Source organism: Callithrix jacchus, chromosome 16 (assembly GCF_049354715.1).
Source record: "Callithrix jacchus isolate 240 chromosome 16, calJac240_pri, whole genome shotgun sequence".
Lineage (NCBI taxonomy): Eukaryota > Metazoa > Chordata > Mammalia > Primates > Cebidae > Callithrix > Callithrix jacchus.
In genome coordinates this window covers 32084721-32106124 of record NC_133517.1, presented here as the reverse complement: position 1 = coordinate 32106124, position 21404 = coordinate 32084721, and positions in this window count along the sequence as shown.

Genomic DNA, 21404 nt, shown 5'->3' with positions numbered 1-21404 from the left:
AATGATCTAACTTCTAAAACGCAAAGGCACTGGTGAGCTTAGGATCTGATGACTGGTCAGATACCTTGCAAATTACTCCTTTGTGGCTAGTGAGGGATCTCTAGACCTACTGGAAGAGAGAGTAGCATGCCGCTGTTTGAGGGAGATTTGTGGTTGGTTCTGGACCCCTTTGTCTGGGGTTGCTATGCAACAGTAAGAAAGGTGAGAGGAGTTTCATTACTTTCTAGGGCTCCTCATTTTTGTAACAGGTTTCTGTTGAGTAGCTCATGTCTTGGTGGTGATGTTTTGATCTTGAGTTCCTTCTGCTTTCCAAAAGTGAATTTTCTAAACAGAGTAAGCAAAATGAATCTCTACTGCTACATCTGGAGCATTCCTAGTTGAGGGAAAGATGGTTAGAGAAATGGATACTCCAATCCGGAGTGATCCATTTTCTTTAAAAACTGACTTCTGGCTGGGTGTGGTAGCTCACACCTGTAATCCCAACACTTTGGGAGGGCAAAGTGGGTGGATTACCTGAGGTCAGGAGTTCATTACCAGACAGGCCAACATAGTGAAACCCTATCTCGATTAAAAGTGTATGTCTTACTAAAAACTCTATGAACGTTTTGCAAAAGTATATCATACTAAAAAGTAGATCATATTGCCATGTTAAAATACAAAATTAGCTGGGCGTGGTGGCACACACCTGTAATCCCAGGTACCCAGGAGAGTGAGGCAGGAGAATTGCTTGAACCTGGGAGGTGAAGGGTGCAGTGAGCCAAGATTGCGCCACTGCACTCCAGCCTAAGAGACAGAGTGAAAAAACAAACAAACAAAATGAAGCAAGAACTGGCTTCTGGGCCGGACATGGTGGCTCACATCTGTAATCCCAGAACTTTAGGAGGCTAAGGCGGATGGATCATCTGAGGTCAGGAGTTTGAGACCAGCCTATAGTCCCAGCTAATCTGGGGACTGAGGTGGGAAAATTGCTTGATTCCAGAATGTTGAGGCTGCAGTGAGCTGTGATTGCACCACTGCACTCCAGCTTGGGTGACAGAGCAAGACTCTGTCTCAGAAAAAAAAAAAAAATGCTGGCTTATCTTTCAGAGTGTATTGTTTCATATTCTTTCCTTTGGGTCACCACCAGAGACCACCAGTTCTCTCAGGCTTCCAACTGGCCAAAAAAAAAAAAAAAAAAAAAAAAAGAAAGACCGCTCTCATCTGTGCCTTCCTCCACATTCTCTGCCTGCACCCACTTCTGTCATCTAGCCAAAACTGCTGATAGTCCATGCAAGGGGTTGACTATAAAGAGTTCTTATACCAGGCATGGCATAATCCCAGCTACTAAAGAGGCTGAGGCAGGAGGGTTCCTTGAGCCCTGGAGTTCAACCTCAGCCTGGGCAACATAGCAAGAGCCTATCTTAAAAATTTAAAAAAGAAAAGAAAAGAATAAACAAAGGATTCTTAGAGTTTCCCCTGTCCCTAGCAGAGCAGAGAGCTCCCCTAGCAACAGCTTCTGGAGACCAGACTCTTTCTTGGCTGTTCTACTTTTTTCCTCCTTACTCCCCATTTATGGAGTCTGAGCTTTCATCTCACTGGGGCTTGCTGCGGGCACAAAGCCATCCTGACGTTCAGCTCTCCTCATTCCTAACAACCCCACTACTGCTGTCTCATCACTAGATCAGATACGGCATCTGCAAGTGCCTATAAAGTAATTCTTCAATGGAGAAGTTTAGCCTCTAAATATTTCCTCTGATGCCTTTTCATTGCCCAGGGCTTTTGGGAGAACATGTGCAGATGTGTCTAGGCTCTTTAGTATTGGTCTGGGCAACAGATAATGATTCTTAAATCATACATGAGGCTTGGAGTGAGTTGAACATGGATTAACCTATCTCATCTAGAAATGGATTTAAACCAAGTAGAGACTCAATCCAGGGCTCTCTCTGCCTTTCTCCTCTCTTAATCAATTCTTACCTTAGTTCATAAACTGGCAATTACAAACGTTCCTGAAATGAGGATACACACAAGAATTAGGTTTTCAAAATGATTTCCTTCTCAGGATGCGGTCTGCATGCAAAATAAATAAGTAAATAAATAAGATAAATAGAACAATAGTAAATAGAAGACAAAGTGAATAATTTAATTTGAAAGCAAGTTCTGCTCCACAAAAACTGCGATGGAGCTATGGCTGGATTTTTTTCTTCTCGAAGAGAAAAAAATATTGATAATGAAAAGAAAATGATCTGAAATTTTTGGTCTAGATGGCTACTCCATGTCACAAGCAAAGTTGCCTCTGCTTCCCGAATATACGTTGTCTTTCACTATACTGCATTCCTGATTTACTATAGGCCTTAGTTTCACTTTGTATGTTTGTTTATGTTAAACCAATTTATCCTGTATGCCAGAGCTAGCTTAGTTTTGGATTGGAGGTCTTTAGAAGTTATATTAATTCAGAAGGGGTTGGTTAAGTATTGGCTAAATGAAACAGCTTTCAGTATGATTTATACCCAGAAACGTTTGTGTGAAGATTCTGACCCAAAATATCTATTGTGTCCATAGACTAATACATTGTTTTCTATTTTTGTAGACATTTCCTGTTTAACTTTCACATACTCTGTAATGTAGGTGTGCCTATTACTTTGTTTGTTCTTTTAGTTGGACAAATCAAAGCTCAGCAAAACCAAGTTATTTTGCTCTCTTTCCTCCCCACCCACCTTGCCCCAAGGTCACCATAAAAAGCGGGAATAGAATCAGCGTTGGCTGCCTCCCAGCTTAATGTTCCATTTCTTGGGTTAAGCTGATCTCGGAGCACTTTTCACTTACCTACTCACTTAAGCAATCCGAGTCAGGTAAATATGCTTGAGCCAAATTAAAACCAAGTGTTTAATGTGCTTATTTTCAGAATGATTTTATTTATAGTAGTTGCTTTCCTGCAATACATTGTGTTCTTAACAAGGCAAAGAAGGCTTTATTTAAACACCCCTATCTGGTGACTTAGTCCATTTTCTTTGAATCTGATGATAACATCTGGCAGCACCCTAAGTTCCCAAGTGATTCACATAATGCACAATGTTGCCCTTGTTGGTTTTCTGCAGGCATAATAATAGAATCTTAGATTCGGAAGGGACGTTATAGGTTAGTTGGTTGCAATTCCCACCCAATGTAATGTCTCTTCTACAGCATATCTGACAGTGGCTGGCACCCCTTGTCTCCCAACTTCCAAGGACAGTGCACTCACAGCTGGGCATGGCAGTTCATTCCATTATGGAACACTGAATTGCCGGAAGGCTCTTCCTCATCCTGTCATGATGAACTGTCTCTGTCATTCCACCCCTTCGCCCTAATTTGGTCATCATATGACAAATTATATTACAGTCATATAATTCAAGTGCACCCTAACATTGAAATTCTTCTTTCACTTGATAGACACATGCATAGTTCTCATATTGTCCCCTCAGAAGATGACTCTGCCTGGGTAAACATTTCTTGTTTTCTTAATTGTTCAGTCCCCTTTTATGACTTCTGTAATCAGGATTCTTCAATTTGACAGAGGCAGAAAACATAACTCAAAATGACTCAAGAAAAAAAAATTGGCTTCTGTAACTGAAAAGTCCAGAGGAAGAGGCAGCTTCTGACCCAGCTGGATCCAGGCTCAGCCAGTGCCATCAGGGCCTGGTGTCACCTGCCATCTGTGTCATTCAGAATTCCATTAAGAGAGAGCAGCCACATGATTTGAACATTAGGAAAAGTTTAACCTAAAAAAATTTTTATTTTTGAGACAGAGTCTTACTCTTGTTGCCCACGCTGGAGTGCAATGGCATGATCTTGGCTCACTGCAACCTCCACCTCCTGGCTTCAAGTGATTCTCCTGCCTCAGCTTCCCGAGTAGCTGGGATTACAGGTGCCTGCCACCAAACTGGCTGATTTTGTATTTGTAGTAGAGTTGGGGTTTCACCATGTTGACTAGGCTGGTGTTGAACTCCTGACCTCAGGTGATCTGCCTGTCTTGGCTTCCCAAAGTGCTGAGATTTCAGGCATAATTCTAAAGAATTATTAACTATAACAGGGGATTGGAGTAACAATGGATTGGGTAGTAAGAAATAAAGATAATTTGAAAGAATGCAGGAATAGCAGATTTAAGGAATACTACTTCCCCTAGGGCTGAGATAGAGCACCTAAGGAAGAACTTGCCACTCCTGGCCTCCCACTCCTTACCCCCTGATTTGAGACTCTGAACTTGTCAAAGAGCACACTGCTGTGTCTCACTGATTGACAGAGAAGTTGCTGTCATGCAGTGTCAGTGGAACTTGCTGGAAATCTGTTCCCTGGAACTTGCTGGAAATTCATCTTCTAGGATGCTTAGGAAAGCAATTCATGGGAAAGTATTTCACTGAAGGTACCTGAGGGAGGGGCCCAGGTAAGCTGCTGGCTCTGAGGGAGCCAGGCGCTAGAGGAGCTGTTAGTGCTGCAAGAGCTGAACGCTGGAGAAGCAGTCTATGCTCCCAGTGAACACACTGGAACCAGGAAGCAATCCCTATCTCTTCTGCAGTTTCTCTCCAGCGGCCGCTACTAAAAAAGTTTAATAACATGACATAGTAAAAGAGAAATACTTAAGGGCCCATCTAGATTCTTGCTCAGCAAACGATGAAGGGTACACACAGAGCTGAGAGGCAATAAACCGACAGCCGCACACCACCTTTGCATTCCTTTTTTTTCTCTGTGGGCTCTACAGTCAAGCACCTTATGGTGACAAGATGGTAGGAGGAAACTCCAGGCTTTTAGCCCTTCATTTCAGCGACCCCAATGCAAAGGGAGCACTTTTGTCCCTCAGCATTACACCAGATTAAGTTTGACTCTGGTTTGCCAAGCTTGTGTCACATGTTTGTTCTGGAGCCAATCACAGTGTTCAGGTGGTTTTGTGGTTTTGATTGGCCAGCCCTTAGGTGGGGGTGAGTCAACCTTACCCCTATCAAATATATAGAGGAAATTCCAAGGAAAATTAAGCTGTTGATACCAGAGAGGGAGAAAACTGCTGATAGGCAGGCAAAAATATACTATACTGGTGGTTGTTAGGAACAGAGTATGGGGCCAGATACAGCTTGATCAACCAATGACTGTTTTCTCAGCTGTAAAGTGAAAATAGTAATAATGCCTGTTTGAGTTGGAAGGGATAAATAAATGCTACACCCTTTTTTAGCCAAATTTAGAAACAGTTGGGCAATTGACTCAAAAATCAGTAGGATGGCAAATAAAATGTCAGCTTTATTACAGAGAAAAGTTCATATTGAATAACACTCAGGGGTCATTGAATAACATGACCCTGTGTCATGGTCTCTGGCAGTGTTGAACAGCCCGCAGGACCCTGTTCCCCGACCTCCTGCCCCTCTTGCCGTGTAGATTGGCTGCTGTAAAATATATGGCATAGACAGCCAGCAATCTTCTTTGGAGATAGGCAAATCTCAAAGAGAAGGATAGGAGTGAGCCACTTCGGGCATGCATGATTCTTTTTTCTGAACTCCCGATAAAACAAGCTGTTCTTTCTTGGAGAAGAAGTTAGAGTAGGGCAAAAGGACAGGAATGTGATTCTAGCAGAGTTCTCGCCACAATCCCTAGCTTTTTGTTCTCTTTATTGATTCGGCTTACTCATTAAGACTGTGATCAACCAGGGCTTTACCCACTAGGGGGAGGAGATCCCGTGTCTATCAGAGCCTGCTTATTCCTTTATAAGGCTGCTACATTGTTTCCAACCACTGCTTCTTTGGGTTTTCTCCTGTCCACTTACATTATTTTATTTATTTATTTAATGATTTATTTTGAGACGGAGTTTCACTCTTGTTACCCAGGCTGGAGTGAAATGGCTCAATCTCGGCTCACTGCAACCTCCGCCTCCTGAGTTCAGGCAATTCTCCTGCCTCAGCCTCCTGAGTAGCTGGGATTACAGGCATGCGCCACCATGCCCAGCTAATTTTTTGTATTTTTAGTAGAGACAGGGTTTCACCATGTTGACCAGCATGGTCTCGATCTCTCGACCTCGTGATCCACCCAGCTCGGCCTCCCAAAGTGCTGGGATTACAGGCTTGAGCCACCACGTCCGGCCAAGAAACAAGTCTCACCATATTGCCCAGACTGGCCTCAAACTCCTGGTCTCAAGCAATCCTCCTGCCTCCGCCTCCCAAAGTACTAGGATTAAGGTGTGAGCCATTGCTCCTGTCCACAGTCTTTTAAAATTCTATTTCATTACCAACATTTAAAGGGTGGGTGATATAGCATATAAAAAATCACATTTCCTAGTTCTTTGGGAAAAAAGAGGTCAAGCAACTTGATTCTTACATGGAAATTATCAGTTGGAGCTGAGCATTGGCTGCCAATTTCAAACAGAGCATGGTGTCTCATGTCTACTGCAGTCTCAGCTACTCCCAGTTCTTAAATCTAGTCACCTTGCTCGTACACCTACCTGCCTGGCCCCTGTAGGCATTTACATTTGTAACCCCCTGTGCTAGGTCCCTATGGTTGGTGCCTTTGTTACCATTCTGGATGGCTTGGTTTAACCAGGTGGACATCTTTCCGTACTCTTTTAGGTAGGGCTGGTCAACACTTACCAAGTAGGGCCTAGAAGGGCCCAGGCAAAGACTGGCCTATTTCTATGACGTAAAAGGATAAAATGAAAGTAGGCATCTTACACTTGCACTTAAGCACAAAGGTGCTGACTTTCCTTTTGCTCTGAACTGTTTTTCTCAGCCCTGTCTAAAGATGTTTAGGTAGTGAACAGCCTTGGAAGGTATAGTGTCCCCTCTGGAGCAAAGGGCGTTATAACTGCCCATTCTAAAAGAGTCATGCTTCCTAATCTTCGGCTTCCTCATCCCGTTATAACACACTCCGTTGTGTGTGCAGGTGCCGTTAGGCTCTCTTCACATCACCCTGTCCTCTGTGTTTCTTTTGTTATGAGACTGCAGCTCCCTCACAGCAAAGTAGATTGCTCCAGGCTGGGCACCTGACCCTCGGGCAGCACTATATTGGTTGTTCAGCACTGATCATGCGGCCTGGCTGGGAAAGATGAGCTACAGCCAGAGTTTCTCTTTGAGAGAATCAAGTTGTGAGTGACAGGGTCAGGAAATGAAAGGATGCCTAGAAAGAGAGAAGATTAGGATTGGGGCCATGGAGGGTAAGAGCAAGTCAAATTTTTGAGTGTAACAGAAGCACACAGAGAAGCAATGATGCTATAAGAAACAGAGAGCTCATGTAGCCCAAGAGAAAGAAAAAGTAGCCTTGGTTCCAGATGGTTTCATAGCTTCTGTTCACAAAGATCTTTATCATAAATGGCCTTTTTCTAAGGAATAAATGAGTCTTTGTTTCCATCAACCAAGAGAGCCTGACCAAGACAGCTGGCCATGCCTCTAAGCAGATGTCTGGCTGAGGTATAACACACTGTTGCTCTATCACGAAATACTCCTCTTCTAAAAAGTTACCCTGAATTTAGGGGCAACTTTTTTTTTTTTTTGAGATGGGGGTCTCACTCTGTGGCCCAGGCTGGAATGCAGTGGTGCAATCACGGCTCACTGCAGTTTCAACCTTCTGCACTCCAGTGGGACTGCCATTTCAGCATCCCAAGTAGCTGGAATTACAGGTGTGTGCCACCACAGCCAGCTAATTTTTTGTTTTTGAGGCTGAGTCTCACTCTATTGCCCAGGCTGGAGTGCAGTGGTGTGATCTTGGCTTACTGTAACCTCTGCCTCCCAGGTTCAAGTGATTCTCCTGCCTCAGCCTCCTGAGTAGCTGGGATTAAGGTGTGTGCCACCATGTTGGGCTAATTTTTGTATTTTTGGTAGAGACGGGTTTTCACCATGTTGGCCAGGCTGTTCTCAAACTCCTGAGTGACTTGCCCTCATTGGCCTCCCAAAGTGCTGGGATTACAGACATGAGCCACCTTGCCTGGCCTAGGGGCAACCATCTTAACATGGGAACCAGAAAGTTGTCTTTAAAAATATGTGTTACTTTGAAAAGGTGAATTTTATGCTATGATAATTATATCTCGATGAAGCTGTTATTAAAAAGTGTTTTTTTTAGGCCGGGCATGGTGGCTCACGCCTGTAATCCCAGCATTATTGGAGGCCAAGGCAGGCGGATCATGAGGTCAGGAGATCAAGACCACCCTGGCTAACACAGTGAAACTCCATCTCTAGTAAAAATAGGATCATGCCTGTAATCCCAGCACTTCGGGAAGCCAAGGCGGGTGGATCACCTGAGGTCAGAAGTTCGAGACCAGCCTGGCCAACATGGTGAAACCCTGCCTCTTCTGAAAATACAAAAATTAGCCAGGGATGGTGGCATGCGTCTATAATCCCAACTACTTGGGAGACTGAGGCAGGGGAATAGCTTGAACCTGGGAGACAGTAGTTGTAGTGAGTTAAAATCGCACCACTGCACTCCAGCCTGGACAACAGAGCAAGACTCCATCTAAGAAAAAAAAAAAAGAATTACAACTTTATCTAGTAATCTGGTAATTCCATTTCTGGGTATATACACAAAATAATTGAAAGCAGGGATTCCAATATTGGTTAAATCATTTAAATGGCTAAAACAGTAAATTTTATGTTAGGTATATTTTACCACAATAAAAATAGATAAATAGAGCAAATGTAGCAAAATTTTAATCATTGAACTAAAGTAAAGAATATACAGATATTCATTGTACTATTCTTTCATTTTTCTCAATATTTGAAAAGTTTGTGATGTTTGGGTGGAATTAGATATAGAAACAATTTACAATTCATCCCATTTGCAAGTTTTTTTCCCAGGTCCAAGATTTTTCAGGATAACAAACGCCTCAGAGTAAATCACCCCAAAGTCTCTCAGCTCACTTGTTTAAAATGTCCTTCCAAAAACTTTAATATAAATTAGTTGGACAATAAAAATCAAAGTCTGTTTGTCCAACATAATGTACAGGCATGTCCTTTTATAATATTTTTAGAATTCACACAACAAAATAAACTATTAAAAAATATAAAGCATTTGATGGATTCTTGCTCCCCACAGAATAACAACCAGAGATGCCTGTCAGGGCTGTATGGTCTTCATGGTCTGAGTCAAACTTCTTCCTTAGCTTCATCTAACTTCTTTCCATGCAGGCTGTTTATCCATGGGAATAACATCTGGAAATCATTGTACTCTTCAGAAAATGCCTTATAATTCCATAATAATATGTAGAAATTGATTTTCAGAAAATTTAATTATAGAGATGTAGATATGGATAGATTGATACCTTCATGCTGCACTCATATGTCCAACCATTTGTCTTCTCATGACCTCATATCACTTTGACCTCTTCTTCTATCATCACGTCTTCCTTGTCTAACTCTGGACTTCCTACCTCTCTTACAAGGACCCTTGTGATTACATTGGGTCACCTAGACCAGCCCCTGCTCACCTTGCTGATAAGGAAATTGAAACTTAGATTGGTAAAGTGAAAGTGGCTTTATCCAAGATCATACAAGTGAGTCTGTTTCTGCCTCTTTTTGTAGAATATTTTGCTACACTTTCAAAGAATTTGTGAAGTTGTGTACCAGTATGTCCTTATAAGCATTCTTCTCGACTTTATCATCTTTGAATTATCTTAATCCAATCTCCTGGATAGTGGTAAAAAGCATTCTTATTAATTTAGGAAGAAGATTCTAATGACCCTTTATGTGTTATCCATGGAGCTGTGGCAGTTTCTCCAAGAATGCTGCTCTTAGTCCAGTAATAACCAGTGATGGTAACTGGCTCCATAGGAGCAGTGGCCTATGCCCAAGAGTTGCTTGGAGGGACAAAGACTTTAGTTTGGAGTCATAGAACAGAATGAATATATTTAATTCCACAGCTTGCTGTCACTAGCATCTTGCGTAACCAACACACTGCACCAGGAAGAACATGCTTCAGCTTCTCACCCAGCAACTGTCAAGATGCCTTTGTGGAGCTCTTTATCTACAGGTACAATTTCATTGCTCTGTAAGGTACGGTTCATGGGTGCCACTTACTTAAGAAGACAGATGGGCTAGCAAAGCCATTTCAAATATCAGTGATGTACAGTGTTATATACATTCCAGTAAGAATAAGGTAACCAACATTCATTGAGTGCTTCTATGTGCTTCTATTCTAAGTGCTTTTTATAATCTTCCAAACAACCCAGTAAGGCAGATACCATTTTTACCCTGATTGTGGAGGTGAAGCAACAAAGATAAAAGAGAAGTTAAGCCACTGATTTGAAAACAGCAGCTAATAAGTAGCAAAGATGGTTTGAATCCAGAAAATCTGTGTCCAGAGATTGTGCTTTAAAATTTTTATGTTCTTCTGCCTCCTCTACAACTGTTAAATTTATATAATGGATAATTAGGCATTAGAACCATGTTGTTATCCAACCTCCTTAAGGAAAATTTGCCTCTCCCCTTTATTTTGCTCCATCAAGGTGTTATTGCATAATGTCTTTTCTGGATCTCACAATTCAGAGTCAGCTCCAAGATTTCTGTTGCTATGGAAAATTTCTGGCTAAATGCAGTCTTTCCTATGCTGATTGGTAAATCACTTGCAACTTCTCCAAGCGGTGCATTGCTAGAAAGGAATTATTATCCCAACTCTCTGATCCCCGACTTGGAGGTGAAGCCTGGTGGGCTGCCCTTGCTTTATTGAGCCTAAAGGCCTGGGCAGGAAGCCAGAGGTTCTTACCCACAGTTATGACAGGGGAGCCATAACCCAGATTTTTATTGTAAAAATAAAAAACTCAAGATTTTTATTGTAACAAGTAGCATTGAGGTAGGTAGAGAGAGCTGAAGCAGGGAGGAATGAGATTAGAAGACCAGTGAAGATAGGAGCAGGAAGACACAAGCCAAAAAAAGTCATTGGAAGGCATTCCAGGCAATTCTGAGCAAGTCTATGCAAGATCAGAGACAGGAAGCAGTTGCCAGAAGCACAGACATGTTGGAATACACTTCCCAAACATCACAGAAAATGTAACACTCTATTCAAATCCTTACTGACAGATGTATCCTTTAAATACACGTGTAATCTCAGTATGATCAATTCTGTGCACTCTTTTTACTTGGTGTTTATAAAGCATTTCTAAGAATCCACATATTGCACATTCCTGGATTTATGGTAGTTTGATGACATTCTTTCCTCTTGCTGTTAAGCCATTTGCTTGTTCTTGAGATGTTTCCAGCACTTTGCTTGTGTAGGTAAGGTGTTGTGGAAATGTGCCCGCTAAAGCAGCATTCCTCCAGGCACACACACACCTGCCTGCTCATCGTGGGTACCAGTATCTTGAACAAAATAGTCATCTGGGATCCACCACGGCCAGCTGTCCATCACTAACAATAATCAAAGGGGTCCTGGAACTTAGGACCTTATAAAAACCTCAGAGAAAGACCAAGTCCAGACTACAACAGAATAAAAACATATTATTTACCCTTATCCTATACACGACCATAAATTATATGAGTTTTAAAATACTGTTCAGGGTGCTCCTTTGTTTACTTTACATCCTCCAGCCATGGATAAGCTTTTTGTCCCTGCTTCCAGTATGATTCTTCTGCTTTTGCATCCTGATTCTGCTGATTTCACTCCCCTGCTTAAAACCTCCCATTGATTCCTACTGCTCTTAGAAAGAAATCCATGTTTCCAACTATTGTGGACAAAATAACACTCCCACAAAGATGTCCACCTCCTAATCCTTGGAACCTGATTATGCTATATTAAATGGCCAAACGGGCTTTGCAGATGTGATTAAGTTAAAGATTAAGCGTGCAAAGGCCTCTGCTTTTGTATATAATTGTAATGGGTTCAATAGTGGCCCTAGAAAGATATGTTCAAGTCTGAACCCCCAGAACCTGTGGATTTGACCTTACTTCAAAAACTACTCTTTGGAAATACAATAACGTGAAAGGTCTCAAGATGAGGTCATCATGGGCTTAGGGTGGGCCCTAATCTAGTGACAGGTGTCCTTATAAGAGAAAAACAGGAGATTTCAGACTCAGAGACACACAGGGGAGACTGGAGCTCTGCTGACGCAAGCCAGTGAACTCCGGGAGCCACCAGAAGCTCGAAAAGGCATGGAAGGATTCTCTCCTGGAGCCTTCAGAGAGTTTGAACCTTCTGGCCTCTCAAACTGTGAGAGAGTAGATTTCTGTTGTCTTTAAAGCCATTCAGTTTGTGGCAATCTGTTCCGGCAGCCACGGGTAACTAACACAACAATCTTCCATATGCTTCTTTATTACGCTGTAAGCCATTAAGATCCTGTTTGCCTACCATGTTGCAGACAAAAGACACCTTGCCATCCTGTTCCCTCCCATCCCTCCATGCTTCTGCTGATTCCTCTCTCTCCTCTCCTGTGCTTTGATGGCCCATTAGTGTATATATCTGTGTGACTTTGCTTTTAGCATGCACAGTACAAACAACATTAAGATTAAAAACAAACAGCACTAAGATTAAAAACGTTTAGCAACCAGGATGCCCCGTGGCCTGACCAATCCTGAATGCTGCCATGATGGAGCAAAGTCCAGACGGTCCCCTGCCGAGCCAGGCATTGCCCTGTTAGGTGCTGGATCCTGGCAAGTGGATATTGGCAAGACTCCTGGTGTTACTTCTTACTGTATACCAGGGTCCATGCTGAGTAGACTATCTCTTTGAGACCTCCGCAGTCCTGCGGGTGAGGAAACCGAGACTGACTGAAGTTCAGTGACGTGCCGAAGGTCACACAGGTTGCAAGCAAGTGGCAGAGGAAGGGCTGGAAACCTGGCAGCCTGACTTTAGTCTTTGCTTTTTTTGTGGGGAGTGTGAGGAAAGGCCTGGAGAGAATAATTTCTCTACGGAATAGGGAATACTTAAAAAAGATGTTTCACCCAGTCTGGGGGCCCTAGGAAATTAAGTTATTCATTTCAGACAAATGGTGCCAGAGAGGATAGTAGCTGACTCATTATTCAGTCCCCATTGGAGCTGCAGGTTTAAGTGCTGGGAGGGAGATCTCAGAGAGGAATGATCAACTCTGCCCCATCCCCATCCCAGGGAGAGGGGAGCTCCGAGCTTACGATACAGTGAGGCCAGAGTACAGAGTCTGAGGGAACTCTCAGGGGTCAGGAATTGTATCTAGGTCCAGGAGATGGGAACTTGGTGGGATTTCTTAAGCCTTGAGGGTTTCTTGCATTGACTCTTCTTTCCCTGGCTGCCTTCCTGAGGTCATCTGCAGTGAAGGCTTAGCCGGGAAAGGAAATAGATGCTTTTGTTCAGGAAGAGCAAAGACTGCATTGAACAAGCAATCTGCACCTCCATCCTTGGACTAGAGAAGTGAAGCCAGAGATAAAATGAGTGGTATTGGCAAGAATCACTTGAACCCGGGAGGCGGAGAGGTTGCAGTGAGCCGAGATGGCGCGACTGTATTCCAGCCAGGGGACAGAGAGAGACTCTGTCTCAAAAATAAACAAACAAAAAATGAGTGGGGTTGGCTTTAAAGAGAGAAGGGCCCTAAGTAGCCTGAGGCTTGCACAAAAGAAAGAAGGGTAGGAAGTAGATGCCTCACCCTTAGCCAGATGAAGGGTTCTGGAAGTTTAACCACTGGAGCCCAGCGGTTCCCTGGAGCTCCTGACAGGCACGTGGACATGAGAGAGGCCCACAGGAACAGCAAGAGCAGCTGGTGCCTGGAATTCACCAGTAGGTGACTTCCTTGTGATTTCCCCTCTTACACCGAAAGCCACGATGCTGAAAGTCAATGGCATTTTCTGGAACTGCCTATGGAGGTGTACTTCACAGGAACTTTTAAATAACTTTAGTCCTGAGTGATTCATTATTCTATTACTTAGTTGTTGGCAGATCTGTCACACTGTATACAAAAGCTGAGCTATTTCAGTGACTGTACTTATGAGTCATCTTGCTGACTTTCTGTATATATTTTCTACCACTGTTCTATAATTGCATTATTTCATTCAGCATATACAGGTGATAATTATGTTCTTTCCTTTTCCTACATTTTTCTTTCTGAGATTAAAATAGCAACATCAACAAAAAAATGTGGATATGGTTTTCTTTAACCTATCATTGAGATTTATAAAATGGACTTTGATACCAGTGCTTCACATTAGATCTGAAATGAAAAATAAGCTAATATAAATGTTCTTCTGAGATTTGCAGAAATGAATATCGAAATTAGCTGGATGTGGTGGCATGTGCCTGTAATCCCAGCTACTCGGGAGGCTGAGGCAGGAGAATCGCTTGAACCTGGGAGGCGTAGGTGCAGTGAGCCGAGATCATGATACTGCACTCCAGCCTGGGGGACAGAGCAAGACTGCTTTCAAAAAAAAAAAGAAAAGAAAAGAAAAAGAAAGTGTCTATTGAGATAGCTTTGTATTTGAAGGGCCAAGCAAATCATGTACTCAACTTGCCAAATTGCCAACTCTTCAAAAATTCTTTTTATGTTTAATGAGTCTAATTCATCCATCATTTCTACTGGAGTCTAAAAAGTTTGTCTTGAATACCTCAGTATCTGTCAGCATCAAGGCGGCTGAAGGGTCTTACTTAGGAAGGAGAGAGGGAAATACAGTGACCCAAAAAAAAGAATTTGTGTGACTGAGATGACTGCAAACCATATGTTCCATTCACTATGCTATTTCTGGAAGGCATCCCTTGGCAACTTTTAAATGTTATATTATCAATTCTTGGAGACTCCTCTAGCTGTTCAAATATGGTGAGAAGATGAGAGTAATTATAAGAGGAGAAGGAAGAGTCTTGCTTCTCTGATTGAAAACTGTTTCTGCATTTCCCTTCTTTTTATTATTTTTCCAATCCTTGAAACTCTCTCCAGTTGACTCAGCCACACTGGTTGGAGCTCTGTTGCACATACTCAGAGGAACGCACACTTCTCCATTCAAACAACTGCACTGGTAAGTTAAAAGCATAACTGACTCAGCCGAGGCTTTTCTATGCACATATTTCACATATATGAGCTGTCAGACCTTGGATGAGGGTCTTTACACAGCTTCAAGGTTTCTTCTCAGCTGCTCCAAACATGACTGCTTGGCAGATAGTTTTGAGAGAAGGTTGGACCTCAGAGTATGAGAGGTGCCCACTGGTTTGGGCAGATGCCCTAAAGTGACAGATGTTGGCCAGGCCCGGTGGCTAATGCCTGTAATTCTAGCACTTTGGGATGCTGAGGTGGGTGGATCACCTGAGGTCAGGAGTTTGAGACCAGCCTGGCCAACATGGTGGAACCCTGTCTCTACTAAAAATACAAAAATTAGCCAGGCGTGGTGGTGCATGCATGTAATCCTAGCTACTCAGGAGGCTGAGGTGGGAGAATCTCTTGAACCTGGGAGACAGAGGTTACAGTGAGCCACGATTGCACCACTGCACTCCAGCCTGGGTGAAAGAGTGAAACTCCAACTCAAAAAAAAAAATGACAGATGTCTACAAGTCAATGCATAAGGAATGCTCAACATCTGGAAATCTGGAATATACTCAGTTTTTAAAGTTTTTTTTCTAGATGCTGCAGATGGTGATTTGTTCTTCAGTCATGATCATAGGGGCCTGGGTCATGCTTTTTACAAAAGACGATACTTGCTACTTTTTTTTTCTTTGTTTTTTGTGAGACAGGATCTTGCTCTGTCATCCAGGCTGGAGTGCAGTGGTGTGATCATGGCTCACTGCAGCCTCAACCTCCTGGGCTCAAGCAATCCTCCCACCTCAGCCCCCCAAGTAGCTGGGACTACAGGTGTGTGCCAACGCAACCAGCTAAGTTTTCTTCCTTTTTTTTTTTTTTTAAAGAGACAGGGCCTTGCTATGTTGCCCAGGCTGGTCTCAAATTTCTGTGCCCAAGTGATCCTCCTGCCTCGGCCTTCCAAAGGGCTGGAATTACAGGTGTGAGCCACTGTGCCTGGCCTCACCACATTGAAGGCTGAGTTTAACCATAGTTTGAAGTAAAAGCACATGTATTTAAGATAACTGAAAGTGACTCTTTATGACTGGATTATTGTGTTGGCACTATTAGTTAGAAGCCTTAGTTGAAATCAACAGAAATCCCAACTTATACTGACTTAAACAATGAAAAGAACTCACGGTCTCACCTAAAAAGTTTGGAGGTAGTTTAGGCTCTAGATTAAGGCTTGGTGGCCTCAAGGATCTTGTTTCTTTTCCTCTCTCTGTTCTGACTTCCACTGTATGAACTGCATCCTAGGGCAGTCTTCCTTCATGGTCCCAAGGCAGATGCCAACAGTCCTGGGATCATATGATTCCTTGTTCACGTCAGCAAGAGAGAGAACCTCTCTGCTCTCAGATGTCAGACAATTTTCTGGGCTTCATTCTAATGGGACTGGTTGCTGTATCCAGGAGCATGGGATACCCTGCTAAGAATAGATTAGTTTACTGAGCTGAGGGGGAATTAATCCCATCTAGATTATGCTTGTCTTGCTGAGAGTGAGGTTGAATGGTTATGCAAAGGAAAATTAGGATGTTGTTTTAGAAAGAGTAAATAGATGCAAGGAGGCAAACAATGCCAACACTCAATTCTACTGAGTGTATTTAGAAAAACTGTGAGGTCCCTGGAAAAGTGGGCTGAGGAATGAGAGTGAAGGACTTTAAAGAGTCTGAACTTAAAATCTTTGAATGACTTTAGTCAGCAATTATCACCCAACATCCACAGAAATCTCTCCAGGGATATTTAATATCCAATAATCTTTTTACAAATAAAGCTTTTGTGTATGTGTGGTTATAAAAGTTAGATGTCTGGATAGTGAGTAGATGAATATGAATGCGTTATTTTAGGCATTACTCTTTCGTTATGTTTGGAATATTTCACAATTAAAAAGTGAAAGTAACGCACAGTCTTGACAAACATTAACAGTGTTTGTCAGTGTATCATTTTTTTCTCCTTTTTGGGTGCGGTAAGACTGCACTTCTTAGTTTGCCTTTTAGTTAGACAGACTGTATGACTAGGCTGTGGACAAAAATGACGTATGTCTCTTCTGGGTTAAGGCAGCAAAGTTCCTATGCAAACTTTCAGTTCTCCCTTCTCCTTCAGAATGATAGTGGAGACCAGATATTAAGATGGGGGAGTTGTTATCCAGAATTTACAAAGAACTCAAACAGATTTACAGGAAAAAAACAAACAAGCCCATTCAAAAATGGGCAAAGGATATGAACAGACACTTTACAAAAGAAGACATACATGAGGCCAACAAACATATGAAAAAATGCTCATCATCACTGGTCATTAGAGAGATGCAAATCAAAACTACATTGAGATACCATCTCACACCAGTTAGAATGGCGATCATTAAAAAATCTAGAGACAACAGATGCTGGAGAGGATGTGGAGAAATAGGAACACTTTTACACTGTTGGAGTGTAAATTAGTTCAACCATTGTGGAAGACAGTGTGGCAATTCCTCAAGGCCTTAGAAACAGAAATTCCATTTGACCCAGCAATGCCATTACTGGGTATATATCCAAAGGACTATAAATCATTCTACTATAAGGACACATGCACATGAATGTTCACTGCAGCACTGTTTACAATAGCAAAGACCTGGAACCAACCCAAATGCCCATCGATGATAGACTGGACTGGGAAAATGTGGCACATATACACCATGGAATATTATGCAACAACCAAAAATGATGAGTTCGTGTCCTTTGTAGGGACATGGATGAATCTGGAGATCATTCTCAGCAAACTGACACAAGAACAGAAAAAGAAGTACTGCATATTCTCACTCATAGGCGGGTGATGAAAAATGAGGACACATGGACACAGGGAGGGGAGCACTACACACTGGGGTCTACTGGGGGGAATAGGGGAGGGACAGCATGGCGGGGAGCTGGGGAGGGATAGCCTGGGGAGAAATGCCAAATGTGAATGAAGGGGAGGAAGGCAGCAAAACACACTGCCATGTGTGTACCTATGCAACTATCTTGCATGTTCTGCACATGTACCCCCAAACCTAAAATGCAATTAAAAAAGAAAAAAGAAAAAAGAAAAAAAAGATGGGGGAGTTGTAAGAACAAAGCAGCCTGGATCTGAGTCCCTGCAAGGACATCAGCTGCCTTGGACAGCCATCAGATGTTCTAGTTATTGATTTCTGTGTGTCTAATCCCCCAAAACTTAGCAGTTTCAAGCAACAATTTTACTATTATCTCTTATGATTCTGTGTTGGCTGACTGGGCTCAGCAGGCAGTTCTTTCTTGGGTTTTTCATCTGATTGCAGTCAGTTGTTGACTGGAGCTGCAGTCACCCTAAGAGCTGAATCTCCAAAATGACTCACTTATCTGGCTGGAATTAATGCTGGCTATTGACGGGGTGTAAGGAAGCTGTCAACTGGAGCACCTATGTGGCTTGAGATTCTTTCCACCAGACACATCCTAAGAGTGAGTATTCCAAGAGACCTAGACAGGATTCAAAAACTACTTACAAGCTACCCTGGGATATCCTGGAACATCACTGCTGCCATATTCTGTTGGTCAAGGCAAGACACTAAGGCCAGTTCGGGTTCAAAGGGAGGGAAATTAGACTCCTACCGTTAGTGCAGTGAGTAGCATATGCCACAGAGAGGGAAGGCATTGATAATGGTCATCTTTTATTATCTACTACACCTGACTTTGAGCGAGAAATAAATTTTGTGTTAAGCCATTGAGATGTCCAGCATATTTTACTGCCTCACCATCAGCCTAGCCTAAGCTGATTAATAAAATGCGAATTGTAGATAATATAGAAAAGACTAAAAAAAAAAAAAAAAGACTATGCTTACCCTTTTATGTAATTTCTCCTGTTTTTTATACTTTTTTATATATTGTTATCATGCTATATAGATAGGTTTATAGTTTTTATCACTTAGCATTATGATATAAACATATCCCTTTTCTATCAGGAAGTCAGTAAAGACTTTAAATTATTGAATAATATTTTATTGTGACAAAAGTATTCAACTGCTCTCAAATAGACATTTAGTGTTTCCCTCTTATTTGGTATTAGAATACTGCAGTAAGCATCTTTGAGCATAAAGCATTATTTCTTATAATAGTGTCTTAGTCAGTTTGGGCTGCTATAACAAAATACCATAAACTGGGCTGGGTGCCTTATCAACAACAGAAACGTACTTTTTACACTTCTGGAGGCTGAAAGTCTCAAATAAGGGTGCCAGCATGGTTGGGTTCTGGTAAGAGCTGGCACCCTGATTTGAGACTTTCTCATATCCTCCCACTGTGGAAAGAAGCTGAGAGAGCTCTCTGGGGTCCTTTTTATAAGGGCACTAGTCCCATTCATGAAAACTCCACTCTCATGACCTCATTAACTCTCAAAGGCTCAACCTCCTATCACATGGGGTGGGGGAGGGGAGTTAGGATTCTAACATGAATTTGGGAGTGACACAAACATTCAGTTCATAACAGACAGATTAGAATTGTTTATCCTCGGATCTTTGATTTTGAAAAATTTTATCCTTAAAATTTTCTTGCAAGCACCCTTAACTCTACTCTCATTCCCCTTCTCTTTGTAGACAATGCTGAAATTTGTATTTTCAGTCCTGATCGCTCCCTGTACTGTAGACTTGATATTGCTATGAGAGATCACTAATAGATGTTTCAAACTAAGTATGTCAAATGATTCTTGATTCCTAGGTGACACCATGATACCTGCCATCTTTATTTCCTTTATCGTACTCACCAGTGTCTGCAATCATCTTGTTTATTATGTCTTTTCTCCCCTTGCTAGAATGTAGACTCCTTGAGGACAGCGACTCTGTTTCTCCTACCTGCCCTACCCCAGGCCATCCCCAACTCTAGGAACAATACTTAGTTCATAGCAGTCAGTAGATATTTGTAAATAAATGAATGAACAGATATATAAATACATAAGATGAATTCACTCTATCTTTTCTTTCCACTCCAACCTTGTCCCCAATTGGAAGATTTCCATGATAACTTTGGTCTTCAAATCCATGAGGAACATGTGTTTATTTCTCTTCACATCCACAGTACTCCATTTCTGGGAAAGTTGAATGGGTATCAGAACTCTTCTTGTAGGAAAGCAGAGACAAGAAGAAACTAAGGTGAAGATATGCTGGAGATCATATGGCAGAGAAACAACAGGAGAAAAGCTCAGTAAACCGAAAGTGGGTGCATTAACATCAGAAAGCTATTTAATTTAGTGTTTTCCAGATCAAAATTTCCTTTCTAACACTTAGGAATTTTGACCCTCATTTTCGAAACAGACCTTTGCACCAAGTCCTGTGGTCTCTGGCTGTGAGCCTCTCTGTCTCTTGCCTCTGTTCCCTGTTTCTTGGCTGTGGTGCCACTTAGTTTCATTTCCAAATTTTGGTTTCCTTTCCTAAAAGATGGCCTGCCTTACGTGTGAATCATATGCAATAGTGATTGTATGGGCTGAGGCCCAACTGAAGTGGAATGGGGAAACTGCTCTGCAAGGAGCACGGACCCTTCTCTGAGGCCTTCTTGGTCCAGCTACCTTCTCCTCTATCCAGTCATGCCTGCCTATCTTCGTGCCCACCCGCCTGGTGGCTGAACTTGAGCTAAGAAGTGGACAAACATGTGGGTGAAATCAGGTAAAAGTTAGGTTTGGAGCCAGGCACGGTGGCTCACACCTGTAATCCCAGCACTTTGGGAGGCAGAGAAGGGCGGATCATAAGGTCAGGAGTTTGAGACCAGCCTGGCCAACATGGTGAAACCTTGTCTCTACTAAAAATACAAAAAATTAGCCGGGCATGGTGGCGCATGCCTGTAACTGCAGCTACTTGGGAGGCTGAGGCAGGAGCACTTGAAACCAGGAGGCAGAGGTTGTGGTGAGCTGAGATCATGCCACTGTACTCCAGCCTGGGCAACAGAGCAAGGCTCTGTCTCAACTAAATAAATAAGTCAGTCAGTCAGTCAGGGCTGGAGATGAGTGGAGGGGATAGATTCATACAGAGTCAAAGGGAGATAAGGTGAGGAGTGGGATTGGGTGGCTGCAACTGAATGACAGTGTGTGCACATAGCATTTTTCCTGTTTGTGAACAGCCCTTGTGCGTTCTCAACTTCAAGAATATAAAGTCATTGAAGAGGCATAAAGATGTTGGAAAGACCTTTGCAAGAATTGGCCAGGGACCTGTGAATCAGACATGTCAAGGATTAATATACCATTTCCTGCATTTTCACGAGTGGTAAAAATTTATATTTTCTTAGTAATTTCAACAGCAGCAACATTCACTACTACTACAACTATTGCCAACACATCCTCTGTTTATTGAGCATCTATTATTTGCTAGGTGCCGTGCTGTGTGTTGTACTTATATTATCACTAATCTTTATAATCCTAGGGAATAGGGATTGTTTTCCTCATTCTATACATTTTACAAATAAAGAAATTGAGTTGCAGGCTGGGTGTGGTGACACACCTATAATCCCACACTTTGGGAGGCTCAGGT